Raw genomic sequence first — 20,035 nt, 5'->3', positions numbered from 1 at the left:
AAAATGGATTCCTTAAAAGTCTTTCCACCGTTACAATACTGACTACACCATCTTTGATGACTTACCTAACAACAGGATCTAAACTTAGTTTGACAGATGGTATTTAAGAACTTTTTTGGTAAAACCACAAAAAAAAGCACAGAAAATAGCTACAATCACAAGTCTATGGATCTTACTTTTGCTACCACAGGGAAGCAAGGAAACCATTCCACATCGAACTTAGTCCCTGAGGTTGTGAATTAAGTTCGTGAAAATGCGCCAACCCCAAATACTGAAACCAAATATCTATCAGTTAAGAATCAGGGTGCCATATCACTTGCTTGTTTCAAACAAACTAGAGAGTAACTCGATTCCCTTTTGTTTTCCAAGTGAGGAAATACAAACCAAAAACTTTACAATCAATCAGGGCAAAGGAATGTTACTAAATGCTCACAATCCAATGTGCAAGAAGACTTCTGACTAACAGAAATAATAACTTATCAAAACTTGGAATGAAATCCTCAAAAGTATTTGTAATACAAAAAAAAAAAAACACACCAAAATCCTGCTCTCAGATCTCACAGCTGATTCAAACTTTGGTAGCCTGGCTTTGTTTAAACACACAGGACACCTGCTGACATTAAGCTATGTATTTCTGATGGTCAGTAAGCACACGCTGCTCAGAACATAGCTGTTTAAAATGCAAGTACAGTATTAAAAGCCTATTGTTTGTTTGAAGTTTGAAGCCAGCAGTACTGGGGGAAGCCAGAGGAGCAAGATAGTGCCTCCCAGCAAAACTTGCTTTTGTCTTCCCAGATGTTGATACTCTTCACTCCTCACAAGTAGTAGGGTTATTTTTTTCTGCAAATACCCCAGGTGATCTTAGTGGAATTATTATCAGTCCTCCCCAGCTGCACATTAGCCAGGCTATCTGCAGCTGCAGAAAGACTGCATGTTAGTAGAACTAGATTCTTTTTCATTTTGCAAAAATGATCTAAAACTCATAATTTCTCTTTGTTTTCTGTGACACCACTACTCACTTGTTAAAAGTATCTGATGCTATTATAAATGGAGAGCAATTTTGATGATGGGCAACAAAAAAATTAAATTAGCACTCTTCAGTGCCTTTGAAAAGCAGTCTCAGAGGAACACACCCACAGAAAAAAAAGCCAAATGACTGAAGTGTCTTATGCTAAGCACATAGATCTTTGATGGCTTTTAAAGAAACGTATCTGAGTGGTGGTCTTGGCAATCCTGAGGTAATGGTTGGACTTGATGATCTTCAAGGTCTTTTCCAACCTAGCTGATTCTATGACTATAAAATACCATTTGAAGCATATATTCCCATTCGTATTTACCACTAGTTTTTTTTATTTTTTTCCTCCTTATCATGACATTGCATAAAGATGGCCTATAATTTGTTATACATGCATCTTCTGAGGCTTCCCTGGGTTTACAAAAGAAAGACAGTATATGAAGAAAAATTAAATCTTTAAATAGTCAAGGACAAAGAAGATTAGCTGTGTATTATCACAGATGTCTGAAATCAAGGCAAGGCACTAAAAATGCCAGCCAGTTACATATGCCACATAGCTCTCTATTATATAAATCCTACCACTGCTATGCTCCTTTCCTGTTGGATGTGGAAGTATTAGCTGTATTTTATCACAGTGGTATGTCAAGAAAAGAAGGTTTGCTCTTAAAACGCCACTTGGAGAGTAAACAGCAGCCTGCAGAGCAGGATTTGTTTATATCTCTTTTGGTACGATGAATAACATACTTAGAAAGATATATTGAATACGAAACATGGAAGTGTAAAAGTTGTGACTCGTGTTAAATATTCACTGCCATTTCTGCCAGCACTAGTATATGAAGCTCATGTATTTCAGCCAAAGCCAATATAGGTCATTACTATATATCCCGACTAAAGTCTTTTGCACATAACTTGTCATGTTCTCTTTTTTCTTCATTTTCCACTTACTTAATATTTCTGTCCACCTCTAAGAGTCACCACATCTGATCTGAGAACTACCAGCATTTCAATAATAAAAGAAGTAATTCCCACTGTATGCATATGTATTAAAACACAGGTATGTAGATGCACCTACACTGCAAGGTCCGAGGCACCACAGACTGCCGAAGAGGAAAATTCTGCATGGACAATGAATTACATTAACACAGCCTGCTCTCTGTTCACACATATACAAGACTCCCCAAACCCCTTAATACTGAGTTAGGCTGCCTGCAACTAACATAAGAACTCAAATGTTTAAGATACACAAAACATTTTCCCTCTAAGAACAAAAAATTGCACAAAGTATCTTCTACTGCATAGCACTTACCCTGTAATTTGTCTGAAGGCACCTCTAGAAGCACCAGAGCGGAAGAAGTTCCTCTAACGATGCAGTAAAACTACAGCTGTACCACACCATAGTCAGTAATTACTGACATCAAAGACTACAGGGGAACTTACCATAGATTCATACATATGTGAAGAAAAGCTATTTAATTCATGGAAATATAATAGCTTCACTGACCTTTACACACCACCTCCTCATCTTCACAGGCCACTGCAGGTCCACATGTCTGTGAGCAGCACCAAATCCAGCTGCTCCCACACCCACCCTAACTGTATTTAAAGAGGCACAGAGCTTCTAGACCCACCTGTGACAAGTTCACCAATCACCCTGGGGCAGGCTGAAGCCAGTTCTCCTTTCCTTGTAGCCAGTGGGACTGTGGTTCATGCCAAACAAAAAATATAAAAGCACTGTCTTGAGGTCTGAAAATTGGTCCAGACTTGGGTTTTCTCCCAGAGCAATGCTGGGATGCAGCTGAAACCTTTAGTCAGAAGCTGGTAAATGTTCCTGCTTGCTAAAGTTCAGATATAGCCTTGTTATTTTTAAAGTTTTTCCTGCCTATAGCACAGCTGTGTGATTGTCCCTAAAGTGTTCTTTAATGTGAGCTATCCATGGATACAAAGGATGCTAGCGTGCAGAATCCTAGCAAAGCTTTTTCAAACCAATGTTGCCAGTTCAGTTGTTTATATTTGCTGTAAGATTCAATCTGCAGCTCAAGGGCAGTAATTTGTACATTATACTAAGGTACTCAATTCACAAAGCTCACGGGACAATAATGTTGCTGATAGCAGAAAGTCAGGGGAAGAAAAATGAAGAATACAATATAATAACAGAAGGAAGCATCTTAAACATTATGAAATGCATTGCATAACATGTTACTCTATAAAACAACTCTGACTTCTCCTTGATCATTACCTTTTCTGAAGCAGATTAAGCAGTTACTGTCATATTCTGCGCACCTCTTCAACACATAACAGTCCCTCCCCTGTAGGCTGGGAGGCTGCACAATACTTTGGAACATATAAGTTTCATTAAAATATCTGCACTACAGTGAAATATTATTATTGGTAGGAAGATACCTGAATACTACTGTAGCTAAGAATTATTACATTATCTAATGTAAATTGTGTTTTCCAGGGGTTTATAATGCATGAAAAAAGATGCAGATTTTGTTTCAATTTCAGTCATGTGTCTACCTGCAAGGATTATTTTTAGTGAGTCACTTGGCAAAGACTGGTTGATCTAATGTACATTATACAATAAACCAATCTAATCTAATCTATGTTGCTGTGTACATTGTAACTCAAAACATTTTAGCCACTGATAATTCATCAATGGGATTTAAATGTGCAGGTTTTAGAGCCACTGCTTAGACCTCAACAAAGGAAACTGCAGGAGTAGCTAGTTTTGCACTACTATTCTGCTAAGATGTTTTACACAAGACTGGCTGTACGTATGCCTTATTTCTTCCAAGCAACAATATAAATCCAGGTCCAAAGCCTCTGGAGTAAGCTTTAACGGAGAGAACGCCTGTCGAATGTAAATGTAGTTTACAGGTTAAATTCTATGGTCTAAGTGTGCTGCTGCTGTTCTTAGTCAAGTTTATTATTTTATTATACTTTCTATTGATTGCCATCATCACCCTATTGACTGGCTGTGTAAGCATATGAGACAGTTCAGAAGAATCCCCACAGTTTATTTATAGTTACCAGCTGTGGGCAAACTGGGGGGATCTTGGTGGGAAACAGGATGAATTGCTTAATGACGCCTACAAAAATATTCATTTTGCACTTAGAAATAAATAAGTAACAGGAGAAAGGCAGATCTGGGTGCCTGCTGAAAACCTACTTATGCCACATTAGAAAGATATATTTGACAATTCATTGTTTCACAAAGCAAACTAAGCAGTTAAGAAATTTATCTTGAAACATGCTCTAACAGTTCTACATAACTTAGCACCCCTGCCATAAGGGTTTCAGAACATAGTGGGTGCTGTAGTCAGGGAGGGGAGCTCTTCTCCAAAAACACAACTCCTCTTGGAAACCACCCCTTGGACAACTTGCTCTCCTTTATCCTCCATGGCTTTTACACTGATCACTCTGGAGCACATGACCTGGTGTTGCAGATAGACAGTGGGTGTCACAGAAAGGTTGAAGGTGGAAAGGATGTCTAGAGGTCATCTTGTCCAGCCCAGGGCCACCTACAACTTGCTGCCCAGGACCATGTCCGGACAGCTTTTTAGTACCTCCAAGGATGAAGACATCACAACCTCCCTGGGCAATCTGTGCCAGTGCTTGGTCACCCTCACAGTGAAAGTGTATTTCTTGATGATCTGATGCAAGCTCCTGTGTTTCAGTTTGTGCCCACGGCCTCTTGTCCTGTCACTGGGGTCCACTGAAAGGAGCCTGGTTCCACCCTCTTTGCATCCTCCTTTCAGCTGTTTATACACATTGACAAGATTTCCCTGAAGCCTTCTCTCCTCTAGATTGAACAGTCCCAGCTCCCTCAGTTTTGCCTTATATGAGAGATACTCCAGTCTCTTCGTCATCTTTGTGTCCCTTCACGGGACTCCCCCCATTACGGTCATGTCTCTCTTGTACTGGGGAGCCTGTAACTGGACATGGTACTGCAGGTGTGGCCTCACCAGTGCTGAACAGAGGGGAAGGATCACCACCTCCCTCAGCCTGCTGGCAACAAATACCATGCAACTGTTGAAATATGGAAAGTCAAAATTTGTTTATGAAGCCAGTGAGGGTATCAAGATCACTTTCTAACAACTTATTCCATATTTACTTTCCATATTTTCCAATGTCTTGTTCTACTATGGCCTTATCTTGAACAGAGGTTTGTCATAATATGAAAGACAGCACAAAAAATGTCCATAAAATAATTTACAGTTTCTGTGTGTACAGAATTATGCAAGCACACTGTTAGGTACTTGAGTAATTAAAAAAGCTAGGCTAAGTGAGTTGGAGGGAGTTTATGCTTATTCCAAGAATATTCACCTAAACTCGGAAAAAAATAACCAAAACATTATTTTTCTGATATAAGGTCTACTGTGAGACTGTGTAGTGTGAATAAGAATATATTGCATATTAATATTCCACAATACTGTAGCTCATTCTTATGACAAATATTTTAATGTGAACAGAATAGGAATCCAATTAAATCATTGTTATAACGGTGCTTTAATTAAGACAAGTCCTTTTTCTAACAGAAGACTACATTTCTAAGCTTTAAGACTTACTTTTTAAAATATAAACCTGTAAAAAAAAGATCTAATTATCAGTTAGCTTTAGGTTTTCTGGATTTATCCTACATAAATGCAATTTACTAGATGCTTCTGTGTCAAACCTTTATCATTTCAGAACTTTTCTCATTTAAATGCAAAATAAACATTTGAAGAAATAATTCCTAAATCTCGTCTAACTGAATTCACACTCTGTAAAGGCTCACACTACCAATTCCTTAGCCACATCCTGAAACCATGTCCCCACTCCATTATAAATCAAGGATTCCTTACAAAGGCGTTGTTCAAAGACTGTGTGGGTGCTCTCAACCTCTCCCATCAGGGCAAAGGCGTTACTTACATTGTAGCTTTAGTGCGCAGTCTGAATCCACTACAACAGGGGACCATGTAATGGTACTTCATAGCCTCAGACAAATTTATCCAAATGAAAGATTTAACAGTCTGCATGACCTGATACACTTAAAGGTTTTGTTCCACTTACTAGTCTGCCCAGGTCAAGTCACACCTACTGATTTAATATAATACACCCAGCAAGGGAGATCATGTCCCATAAAGAGGAGACCATCATGCCAGGTAGCATGAAGAACACTGATTATCAGAAAAGAGCCTTTCAAACGTAGTCTGTATGCTATTAAAATCCAACCACGAAATGAGAAGTTTTTATCGTCATTCAACCTACAGTACTAGCTTAAAATAGAATCTAATTCTGCCTGGCATAAAATATGTTAACATTAAAAGTTCTATTAATACCATTCAATAATATATGCCTTTTAAAAATATATCACAGAGGTCAATTCTGATTAAGATTAAAACTTCTCTATGAGAAATTACTTCATTATGCCCTCTGATTAATATAACAGTCTATTTTTCATATGTTTAAATAAATAAGTATGAGAGTGTATCAAAGAGGTAAGTCTAACAAGAGAGACTGAAAATATATTGCTCATGGAAGTCCATCAAACTTCAGCTGCAATTCCAGCAGCGCTGCTATTGCATGGCTGTAGCGATATAGAGGCACTATAGTAGTGTTTCTATATCTACTGGTGTTTCTAACACACTAGTAGTGCCATGGATTCTTCCCAATGAAAACCTTGCTCTGCACAAGCAGAATGTCAGGATTTCCATTCACATTCTTAACACTACAACTACGTTTTCTACTTAAAGAAAATTACCATACAGCTCGACATATATCATTTCATGATGTTCTTCACGTTTTTGATTCAGCATTATGAGCTTGCTTTTAGCTAGGAGATTATTATTATCCATTCAGAGGAAGCCAACAAAATCGTAAATTATGCATTTGAAAGCCTTGCTGGCTGACATTTTTAAAGTTCATTGGACTTTTTTTTTTTTACAGAGTAGAAATTTGTTGCAAACACTCAAGGTCTGATAACTGATCCCCATTTAGATGTCATCAAGATGTAAGTGCAATGTATTTTCATTAATATTTCATTGTGTAAGTGTTCCTTGCTTTGACATTGCCATCTTGTAGCTCTTTGTCCTACACCTAAAGAGCAACTTGTAATCAGAAAGGTATATTGGACTTCATTATCTGTCACCACACATTCTCAGCATAGAGAATGTTATTAAGTTATAATTGCTTCTGTTTTTTCCCTTACGGGAAGATGAGCAACATGTAATAATATAGGGAGTCATTAAAGAACAAAAACAGGTTGACAATAAGCACAAAAGTGTCAAATACACCAAGGTTCCAGATTCAAAATTTTTCTTTACCCTTGTGCCGGTTTTTTATAGCCTGATGGGCCCATGGCAGCTCAGGCCATTATCGAAAAGATGCAACACATGGCTGGGCTCAGGAGCCAGTGGCTGTGTGGTGCTTAGATGCTGGCTGGGGTTAAACCATGACACCGCTAAACACAACCTATGTTTAACTGATTGATGAAGACAAGCTCCATTTGAAATGTGGCAGGGTATTTTCTGATTGCATGTTAAAATACTGGTTTTTAAAACCAAATTTCACATTAGAAGACACATGTCAACAAAATATACATGTCAATGTCTTTTTCCAAAACAGTAAGAAAAGTTCTTCTTGACTTTGCTATTCAAATTGACATGTCTATAAAAATAATAAAAAATAACTGGCACTACTAGGTATTTCAGGTGAGATTACCTCAATAGGTACTGCAACAACTTGTGTATGTTCCTAAACTCCTGCAATAATTAGGAGTATAGCTTGTAGATGCAGTTAATAGCATTACATTTTTTCTCATCCTCTGTAAAATTAAGCTTTGCTCTGTTACATTAGGGTAAATTAAAGACATAATCCAGAGTTCATTCAGAAAGATGTATCTCACTTTAAATAATTCAAATGGAAAGCAATACTTAAGAAGGTCTATCATTAACAGTTTATCTACTATTAGGAACTTCATTGGTAAAGAGAGAGAACCTCTCACACTTCCTCATATACAGGGCTAACATGGTTTATTGAAGTTCTCAGTGAACTAGCAGTTTAATAGCAGCTGAAAAAAATATTGAAGTCAGGCAACTACACTGACACTGCACATCTTCCCTGTTTCCATTTCCATATTCTGGGTGATCATTATTTACTGCTCCTGCTGCAGGAGCTGAGGAGACCAGGTGAGTCTGCAGCAGCATTCCCTTGCTGCGTGCAATACAGAGCACAGGAACCAGGGTTTCCAAGTGCAAAGTGGGTTTATATCATGCCTCTGTTTCCCTTCTTGAATCAACTTGGGTTGCTCCCTCTGTGAAGAGGAAGCAGGTGTCATAAAGCAAGTTATGTTGATGCTTTGCCATCAGGAAATTCTCAAGTTGTCACACAAATTCTGAACTGTTCCTGTATGGCTTCCTTAACTCCTCATAGAGGTATTGAGCCATCAAATATATTGTATAATATTTCTACTTTACTGTGTGCTATAGGTTTTTTGTGTTAGGAATAACTAACTGCATTGTGAAAGCTGCTGAGGGAACAGCTGCAGTACTTGAATTCTGTGTGGGAATGAATTGGTGCTTCTGGCACAGGGGAAGGAATAAAAAGTGTCTGGGGCCTCTGGGAAGTTTCTGCTAGAAGAACAACACTGAAATAATTTCAGTTGTTACGTTTAAGTTTCAGTCCCAAGCCCAAGCATTGCTCCTCTGAAGTAATGCTCCAAGCTGCCTGCAGACTCAACTGCTCCCTCACTGAGGCTATATTTGCTCTGTTCTGATTTTCCCACCCCCTAAGGGTCTGTGCTAGATACGGCACAGATAGCTGGTGAGACACTGGGCTGGACGGCCCTTGTTATAACAGTTCTGCTTAATCAGATGTGGACAGAAAACACGGTGTCAATTATCCTCTTGGCATTTATTCTTGTTACTATAGCAGGTTTGTACACACTGTGGCTCACATGATAAACGCCCCAAACTCCTTGTGGGGTGCTAAACATCCTGTGACAAACAACAAGGCAAAGCCAGTGCTGAGCCATGTTGGGGAAACAAGTAGCAAATATTATAGGAAAAATTACTGTATTTGATAGAAAGTAAACAGTGTTCAGCTGTAATCATCACACAGCCTGATTACCTTTACCAGCTTAAATCACAAGCTACTGCATTGAAATTAGTGACACAATCAATATTGAAGTAGAGTCAGCATGAATGAAATAATGATCATATCCACAGTCCAAACCTGCGGTTTGACTGTGCACAGGGGTATGACACTTTCATTTTACTACTGTATACTGAAAAAGCAAATAGGTACTGGCAGTCAAAGTGTTTTGTCCTGTCACCAATAACCAACGTACACAATTACAGTCCAAACGCTGCCTACAAAGTCCACGGGATGGTATGTGTATGTCATTACTATTTCTGTAATGACTGTTCATTTTCTTTTGTTTTCTTTCTGGGAACTGTATGCTTCACTATCATCTCTTTCATTTTATATTTAGTTATATTTGGTTATATTCTTGTGTAAGATCTCTTTAAAAAGAGGATGCAGGGATAAAAAATCTTCTTTCTTAGATTTTACACAAGAATATACAGAAATATAAGTCGAATAAATCATAATACTTGATATAATAATATCAGTATATAATACTCAGAATTTTTTGAAATGAAAGCGTTTAACAGATATTTCCAAGAACACTGCTTTTATTATACCCCAGATCTTCCTCTTTTTCTTTTTTTTTTTAAGATTGTTATTTTGATACAAAAATGCCCATCCAATGCTTCTCAAAAGGTGCTGAGTGCTTTGAACTGCTGATTGTACAGCAGGTGGTTAACGATGCTATGCTCCTTATTGGTACCACTCTTCTGGCAAGCTCGGTACAGCAAAGGAGAAAGCAGTTCCAAGCTACTGCTTTTAACAGTTTTTAATATCAGTTTTAAGACGCTTTTTTTTTTTTTCCTTTGGGAAGGGACATAGCTAATCAATGATTCTGCTGGAGCTGAGCCACCTTCATAATTACAAGACAAAACATCTGAAAACAGTTGGCATTTCAGTGTAGCAAAATCCCAATTCTAGTATTCTGGAATGTTTCCTCGGAAATTGAATAGAATGCTTCTGGGATCTGTTTATTAAATTTGTCCCACATAGACTGTGACCTTTCAAAATACAAAAAAGATCATGTGGCAAAGCACTCTAAGGAGTGATTTTTCTTTTGGCTCCGACCTCTCCCTCTGACCTTGGGAGAAATGTTTTTTGTATACACAGCAGAGCAACTGTATTTCTTTTATTCTTCGAAACAGGAGAAAAAATAGTTTTTTAATATTCATACATTTCTCTTTAAATATATGCAGAGCAGACTATTGCATGAGACTTCTATAATTCCTGATCATTTAACATACAGGTCAGTAGAAAACATCCATAATTTAGATCCAATTTCTATCTTTGCAAGCCCAGAGAACACAACTTCTGACAATGACTTGCATTCAAAAAGTGGAATATGAGATGCTATTGTTCATTCATAGGGCAGTAATTATGCATGACGCTATTTCACTGGAATTCTACATATGTAACTTCTGCTTTCCTTATCTTTAAGTGTATTGATTTTATCAAGTGTTATAAATGGACCTGACAGTCACAGCTACAAGGATATTAGTGTGCCTTGCTTTGGATTCTTTGTAATGGTTAAATTTTAATGACTGGAGTTGGAATTATCTTTCACAAATCTCTCCCAGGTTTTAGGGAAGTCTGGGTTGATCTGTTTCCAACAATGAAGACAGGGAAATGGCAACAGTGAGTGGATTATATTTCTTCTTTTTGTACATATGCAAGGTTTTCCCTTGGCCCCTGCTTCAAAACCAGACTGGAAATTTGACAAGATGAATTCTAATGCAATGAAAGAGATTCCTGAATTTGTCCTTAAGAGAAGACATTCACATTTGACATGGTTACAAACCTCTAGAAATCACTATATGTACAGAATTGCTAATCCTTCCCTCAGTTTCCCAATTATATATCAAGCACTGACTATGCTGAGCATGATCCAGAAAGCCAGGTTTCAGTCACACTCACAGGCCCTTGAAACATGAAGGGCAGAAGATACACAGAGACACAGATATACCAAGATAATCATGTATACAAATCTCAAGCTTCTTACAATTATTTTAGAAAAACAAATACATTCATGATTTCAACATCAAAAAAATAAGGCCTAGGAAGATTAACAAAACAAATGGGTTGTATCACTATAACCAAAGTTATGATCTTTTTCCTTCCTCTAAGTGTTTGCCCATTCTACTTTTCAGGTGGCTGTTTGCTATTTCAATTCACTTATCCAAGTAGGTAGCTCCCTTTGGGTAACAAAGACTTTATCTTATCCTGTATGATTGAAATAAAACAGTTTTACAATGTCAGATGGATTATCAAGAACACAAAGGTGAACAAGAAATAACGCCTGAATAGTCAAGTATTCTGTATTTTTAGCTGATTCACTGAACAATTAAATACAGGTAGTATGCAAAATTCTTGTCTTATTTTGTCCTTCTGAGAGGTAAAATTAGAACAGGTACAGATTTTGAAAATGGAAAGCAGATCTAAGGCAACTCTTATGGCAGATCAGTAGTATTAAAAAGAAGCCCAGCTCCTACTCTGCTTTCTGGCTTACTATATCTATACTCACTGTCTCACAAATTGATGAGTAAATCTTATCTTATTTTAACCCCAGAAATGGAAGCTACTAATTTTTAATAGCTAAATGTGCAATGGGAAATTAACATGACAAGTCATCTGCACCTTCCTTCACATTAACCCTTCAAGTCTGCACGTAGCACAAGGTTCTGGTTTTCCGTGGCTGCTATATCCATTCTGTTCTGGCATTTTTAACTATGTTAACAATAAGGTACTGGGAAATAGAAAGTTCTTCTAATATGGGTACAATTTTCTGAATATATGCTTAATGCAGAGCATCCACTAAAGACACAGAAAGTGAGTTTGAGAATGAATCAACACAACACATGCAGAAAAGCTCATCCTTTGCTCATCCCGATAGAAACATCTTGCCTCTGCTAAAGTGTACATGCACAGAATACAAGCATGAGAAAAGACCTGGAAAGGAGCCATTCAAGGGTAAAGATCAGTAAAATTCAGCTATTTTTATTGTGTCAGCTGCTTTGCCACCAGAATTTATGGAGGACTTTGATTCACACCATCCATCACAGACAAACGCTGAAAAGACGGAAGATGGAACTGTGCTGTTATGGAAAAGCAAACATTCAAGCACATCACATGAATTCTTTTTGCACACAGCTATTTTTGCTTTTCCTTCCTTCATTATAATGATAATAATCTATAGCTCCTTATTCACATGTCTTCAAAGCCTGATTTTTAAAGGCTTCTTAGTGTGTTATTCTGTTGCACAAATACACGGAGACCCACTCTTCTTTCACTGCTTCTGATCCAGCCAAAAGACTAACCACACGCATGCTAGAAGCCCACAGATAATCTTACTAATATATGTGTGCTCTCATATGCCTGCATGTACAGCTACACCTTTGGACTTTGTAGTCAGCTTTTCTTAGAATAACTGTCCTACTGATAACCACACAGACTGCAGACTGAACCAAGCACACATCTGATTCCTGAATTGCTGGTAATAAGAAATCAGAATAGACATTTGTTTGATGGATAAATCCAAATACTCCGGGAAAATGCACACTGTGAGCACGTTTCATTTGACTGTTTCCATCACACTCAGTGCCTTTTAATTAGGGGATGCCTGAACAAACAAAGGAATGTTTGCTGGAGCTGATAGAAAATATAGCTCTACCTAATATAAAATACTATATCAACTAATATTATTGAAAAGCAAACATCCAAGTCTCATTCTGTCTCTGCAATCAGCTTCTTAGAAGATGGAACTATGACCGTCACAATCTCCATGTCAAGGAGAGAAGGAGAATAGCAGTGGTAACTCCTGACTGCCCCAGCTGCCAATACTGCCTTTGCTAGAACTACATGCAGGCTGACAAGTCCGATACAACAGTTTGGTTAAGTTAAGCCTGAGTTCCAACCCACCTGTGTGCACGACTGGACAACAATGCTCTTCTGAGACAAAAAAAAAGAAAAAAAAGTCCTACTTTATGTTATCTGAAATTCCTAACTGGCACTACATGGAAATACAGGAAAGTACATCCTTCAAAGCTAAACCTGAAACAAACAGAGTAAAGTGATAAAAGACAGAACACTGCAATTGAGTAACAGAAGAAATAGATGTTGGTATTATTTGTGAAGAATCACACCTGAAAACACTATGCCAAAACCTCAGGTAAGACTGGTAACACAAGCAGGTAAGTAACTTTACTTACCTTTCCTCTTTATAAAAGGATAGAACATAACATGCAGCTAAGTATGTCAGGGGGCTCTTGCTGGAGGTTAATGAACAAATAAAGTCTAAGGGGAGTAGGTATTGCAAATGGTTTGTTGCAAAAAAAACACTATGGAGGAGCACACAGCTGTTCTTGGACTTCCCATTCCTAGAGCTTGCACATGTAATTAGTCAAGAAGAGACAAAGAGAGAACACTGCTTTTTAACAAAGATGTTCAGTATCTGTTTTGATCAGTGAGCACAGAAAATGACACAACAATAAAAAGAGCCACCTCCTCATATCACTGATGTATACTGTTACTGAACAGCTCTATTTTCCATGATTGGACTTCCAACTGTAGCAAAGTAGGCTCCACTTATGCTATGAGACTTTAAAGCAAAATTAAAACCACTGGTTTTAATTCTCTACCAGATATATGGGATAATACATACTGCTACTTCTGTTTCTTAAATCTAATTTCATAGTCCCAGTGCTCACGCACTGAGTGCAGATAGATAAGCTTCCAACTTCAAAGCTATTTATGCACATAGTGTAAACATGACAAGAAAAACAGCATGTGGGATGTATATGTAAGTGGTTTATACAGCCCTCTTGTTTTAAGTGTTTGTTTTGTTTTTTGTTTGTTTGTTGTCTCTGTTCCTGAGGAAGTATCCCATTATCCCATTATAGTATTACCTTTATCTTTTGGGGGTAGGGAAGGAGGTTGGAACGGACACAAAATACGTATTTGTCCTTTTACTTCTGTCTGGACTGTTTTTCTACGGATCCTTGTTCTTTCTGTAGTGTTCTCATTCTAGACTCTACCCTTACCATAAGATAATAGAAGATCAACCAGCCCCATGGAGATGCCAACAAAGAGTTTTACGGCGCAAAACTTGCAGCCTTATAGGTCATAAATGATCTTATCACAGAAATACAAATAACCTCTGACTGAGCATAAATAATATTTAAATCAAGGTATCATGTCAAATGACACATAATCTAAGACTTCTACTCTCTAGGCCATCATATTTCCACTTTTCCTTATATTATTATTTTTTCACTAAGGAAACTTAAATCCTGTTGAGAAAAGCTTATTTAGGTTGAGCTGTCACCTTTTGCGTCAGAACATTAAGTCTTGACAAATGCTTCTTTTGAAGTCTGACACCTGCTTCTTTGGCATTTCCCACTTTCAGGAACTCACTAGACTATAGTAATACTCAGCACAGCAGAAGTAAAGAGAATGAATTAAAGCAGAAACACTTTCAGACGTGAAAGAGCAGCACAAAAGAGCATCCGTTTGCTCAGGTTTCCTCAGTAGTTATATAGGACCTCGGGAAAGCTCATCTCAAAGCTGTTTTTTTATTTAATGGGAATCTAATGCCCATGAAACAAGTATGATTAGCAGCCCCAAGGACCAGACAATTCTGTCTGAAAAAAAGTTAGAGATCAGAAGGGGAAACCCAGTTTCTCTGTAGATACTTTCAGGACAGGGAAACATTCTTATTGTTAAACCTTCTCTTAGGCCAAATATCAGGTATCTGCTCATTCTGTAACTGAAATGCTTGAGGGGAATGTTTCTAACATACGCTAAGTATATGTTTTCTAACACACGCTCAGATGTGGTTCTGTCAGATTTTCCTTTACATTTGCCTTAATGAAGATTCTGACGTAAAATTTCTTCAAATATTTATTTACCTCTTTGGGGGGTCTATCTCTAGAAGGGAACCCACAACCCACTGAAATAAATGAAAGCAACTCCAATGAACTATCTCTAAGGTTATAGGAGACCTACAGGATCAGTTCCACAGTTTATTTACCTCTGCCATGCATTTAGACACCATACTTCTTTTTGCTTTATTCCCTACAGTTTAATGGACGGATTTTGCAACAGAGACTGAGTAATACAGTGATTATGAACCAGGTAACTGAATGAATTCCTTTGAAAAATCTACCTCTTTGTATTTTCCCAAACCTGCATTTAGTCTTATAAAATAGAATCTGTACAGAGAATATTTTTCCTAAGGCCAAACCAAATTCAGTCTCTTTTTGTGAAACATCCACATCATATCCTGAAAACTGGAAGAATCTTAAAAAACCCTGATATAAGCATAGAATGGTTTGGGTCATCTAGTTGCAAGCCCCCTGCCATAGGCAGGGATGCCTCACACTAGACAATGTTGTCCAAGGCTCTGTCCATCCTGGCCTTGAACACTGCCAATAGATTAATTTTATAGAAGAAAGGGATGTCAAAAACCCTTTCAAAACTAGACTACAGACAGCACTGCTATACTAAAAATCTACCAAAATGTATACACAGCCTTTTAAAATAGTTTTCTACCACAGCAATCTTTCTAATCAAACCAACCATCTTCTAGGACTGTATTTAGCAATTTTAAGCAATGCTTATACTGTGATTTTGTTAGCAGGGCTGGCAGTATTATCTTTTTTAAACAGTGTTACCAAGAAAGTGCCAAGTACTCTTAATCTGGTCTCAAATTTGTTCATGTTTGGCCAAGCTGACTCAAATATTCCATGCGAGGCTGTGCCTTAGAATGACATTTCGGCAAAGATTCAGCTCCCACATTTCAGGCCATTCTGAAGTTCAGACCAAAGAGCAAATGAATTTGTGAAAAAGACGTGCAAGTATTCAAAGAGGAGGTCCAGAGCAGGGCTCCCCAGTTGGCTGCTCAGAGGCTCAGCACTCCCCCCTGCCCAGAGCACAGAGGGTGCAGCGCAGCAGCATTGATTCACCCTCTGGTGGCAGCAGCCAACAGGACTGTTCACTGCCTTAAGCTCCACAGTCTTTGCACTGCAGATCCTTCAGTTACACACTGCTAAATCAACCACGTCGTGCAGAACAAAAGAAACCTTTCCCCTGTGCAACTTCATAACAGCAGCCGCTGTGGCTGACAGAGAACTGGACCGTTCCCCTGCCCCACAGCCAGGATGTACGTAGAGTGGGGGGGGTCTGGTCTCCCTGTGTAGTGTGGTGCACACTGGTGTGACTCTTGTCCAGTCTATGTCCACAGAGGAGACCCCAGAGCCATCACCCCTGAGCCTGGCAGGGAGCCCCTCAGTTTGCTCCCACCAGGCTGGATGTGTAGCCTGAGGACTCTCACTCTACCACTGCTGATTGTTAACTTTCCAGTCCTAAGTTTTTCTGCGTATATATTTATATACACAGAGAGGTCACTGCTCTTTCTTATGTGGGTAGATGTGAAATGTAAATTTCTGCAGTTGGCAGATGCATACATTATAAAAACTGAGCACATTAAAAAAGCTAACGATTAGGAAATTATACAAACATATATACTCAGTGTATGTACTTATAAAATAAGCACCAAATTTCCTGCACTATTAAGATAACTGATAACTTTATGTAAATCTAAGATATGCTGAAAAGAAATTGCATCATTTATAAACCACTTATATCCTTAGTGTTTTCTAAACTCAGTATTTTTTTATATTTAACAGACAAAATGAGGTGTTGCTTATTAAATACGAAAGCTCATGTGACAATAACTCTGGTCAGGCATGGCTGCTGCAGCAGTTATGCAATGTTTATCAACAGCTATGCAACTGATGTTGCAGTTTTGCTCATACATCATTATAACATATGTGAGTACAGCATTATGCTCCTATTGCTGAAGGTAGTAACAGAACAAATCAAAGCCCACCCTTTATTGCTGTATTTTACGGGGAAACAAGTTCTGAGGTCATAAAACAGAGGTTGTTGAATGCTTTAAAATATTTTTTATCTTTTCAGACACACATTCCTAAAAAGTCCTCCTCTAAAAACCACTGTATAAATTTACATCACATGCCCACAGCCATATGAATCACAGCTGAGGCCTGATGCAACTGTAGTGCTGCAGGCAGGGCTGTAAGGCCTATTTCATTTATAGCTGTGTGCTTCAATTTCTGCTTCACATTGCCAGTTCTTAACTGGTGGGCTTAGACTTAGCTTGCTGGACACATGATTTAAAGAAAAGTACATTCCTTCTTAATTAGCTGGATGATCTACAATGCATTTCATGCCTGAACAAATATAATTGAAACAACTGAAATCATATTAGCCATGCAGAAAATAATCAAACTACTGGCTTCGCTCTTGGTAAGAACTGGTTGTCTTTCTAATTTTGCAGTGAAAATGAAAGCCCAGCAATGCTACAAAGCATTAACACCAGCACTGGTGTATTTACAGCCCAAGGTACTATTCGGTTTTAGGCTATGTAGTTTGCTAGAAGACGTGCCCAGAATTATACTCAAAGCAATCAGCAATCATATCTAAGACAGACATGGCTTTCTTGGCTGCAAGCGTATCAATCCAGCACTCAGTAATGCTGGTTTGAATCACCAGGGAGCATGATACACTGTGGAGGTAAAATACATTCAGTAAAATCTGGAAATTAGAAGAGCATAAAGAAGCTGCAGCCATAAAATGCTTGAAGTGGAGAGAGAAAGGTGGACACTGAGCTGAATATCATAGGAGACAGGAGCAGGTCCTGACACGGAAGCAAGGCGCTGCAGACTCCTGCCTGAGGGCACTGGGTTACTCCTCACACACACAGGTAGTTCTGCATTGGTGTCAGTGCCAGATGGTGGCTCCCAGGCTGTCTAAAGAGGGTCCTGCTACCCTGTGCCCCTTGCCTTGCCTTTGCTGTGAGCTGGCTCCGGGACTCAGGCTCTGCAGAGCTCCTGGGGCCCACTGCAAGGAGCTGCTGTTCACTGCACCAAGTAACTTCCCAGGCACTCCCAGGAGCAGGAATGGCTGTTTTGTTGCAAGCGGCTGATTAGCTGTGTCTCACTTATGTGCAAAGCAGTAGCTTCCACTGAATCCCTACAGGGTGTTTCAAATGCAGTCATTTGCCTAATGATTTGGCAATGACTTGGAACTGCTTCCCATAAACGATGCATGGCATATTGTGATAGACTGCCTCCCTCGCTGCTCGGGAAGCGTGGCGACAGAAGGACAGCTGTCAGGGACATGAGAGCTGGACATTACCAACCCTTGGATATATGAGGGGGGCAAGGGGGACCCACAGGACCTCAAGGCAAAGGCAAGACACTGCAAAAGGATGAAGTGGAAAGCAGGAAAAGACAGTGCAGGAGGTGGGAGCTCTGGTGATACTGACCACAAACAGGGAGAGCTGGAGTGCATTTTAAAATACTTCTGGAGCTGACATTATCCGAGAGGGCTAACAGACAAGGCATAACGGGCACTGAAGACTTCTACCTCCTATGACAAGTTTGTTGGGAGATTTTTATAAACAAACAGGGAAATTCTGAATTTATTTTTTTTTTTGACCTGTATAGTATTTTTCACAACTTCTAAATATGCTACTGTTCACATGCATTATTCATGTTTACAGGCACGTCTCACAAGTAGCATCAACTTTGCAGAGGACATTCTGAACTGATAGAAAGGCTACTTACAAATACCAGCAATATCCATTTTGTAATATAGAATGTTTAAAATATTCCACTCTTGCTAAAAAACTTCGTATTAGAAAATGTGGATAATCACGATATATCCAAACTTTCTATAGGGTGAAACTATTTATTAAATCTATATCAATGTCATTCATAAGAAGTCACAGAAGTTCAAATTAATCAATCTATAATAGTTGAAAATCAGTGTCATCTTTTGCCTATCATGATCATTCTGCTGGATTCCCAGTTCTATCACAATATCTGGACGACATGTAACTAGAGCTGAGTACTTCGTAGTGAGTAATTTTTTTAACCAATTTTGCCCCTTTTTTATCTTCTATGTGACATATCCGTGAATAAACAGATCACAATTTTCATTATTCATAACTCAAAACTCTCTTGACAGTCTCCTCTCAACCCACTTCCCTTTATAGTGTGTATATTGCTTACACGTATATTCCAGATTTTGAAGCTGCGAAGGTTAGAATCAGAGCTGTGTAGTTAGTTGTGCATGGCCATACTCCATTGTTTCTATTCCCCAGTTGGACTCTTCTGAAGTAATTGAGTGTGAATGTTCATGGAGAATAAATGAGACTGCTTTTTGTGATCCTGAATGTAAAACCAACTCTCTTCTGTGCATTGGCACCAATAAAACGCAGAAGAAACTCCACAGAAAGCTGACACACAAAAGGCATGAGCACAGCTGAAAGGAATTCATTCAGAAATTCACATGAATATTCATAGAGTTGTTTTGGGGTTTTTTGCAGTATATTTTCAAATTAGACATTATGAAAACAACTTTTTTCTTAATAGATTCCACTTTGGTCTGTTCACCTGTTCTTCATGAGGCTGCTGGGAACACTTTGGTGGTTGGAAGAAAGGACAAGCTTGGGGCTCTGGCTGGTCTGGAGTTCAGTCGGGTTTTTTTTTGGACACACGCCTAAAAGCATCTATTCTATATTATAGTTGGGCTCTTTAAAGCAAGCAGTGAAAGTTTTGGAAGCTTGCAGCTGAAAGGTAAAGCAGGGCTGTTGCCTGGGTAGGCTCACAGAGAGGAGGAGGGGAAGACCCTTCCTTGTGCATGCTAACACCGAGGCAGCATTTTGCTGCTGCAGAATAATCTGTCACTTAATATTTTGATGGCAATTTTCTATTAAGCGAGAAGCACAGATTTCTACAAGCCACATCAGGAGGCAGTGTGGAAATCCATCATTCCTATTAGTCAAATGGAGGCACTATGCATACCCCATAT

The sequence above is a fragment of the Pezoporus occidentalis genome, unplaced genomic scaffold (assembly GCF_034315485.1).
Source record: "Pezoporus occidentalis ecotype Australia unplaced genomic scaffold, CSIRO_AGI_Poc_V1 ctg30, whole genome shotgun sequence".
Lineage (NCBI taxonomy): Eukaryota > Metazoa > Chordata > Aves > Psittaciformes > Psittacidae > Pezoporus > Pezoporus occidentalis.
This window is presented reverse-complemented; position numbering follows the sequence as displayed.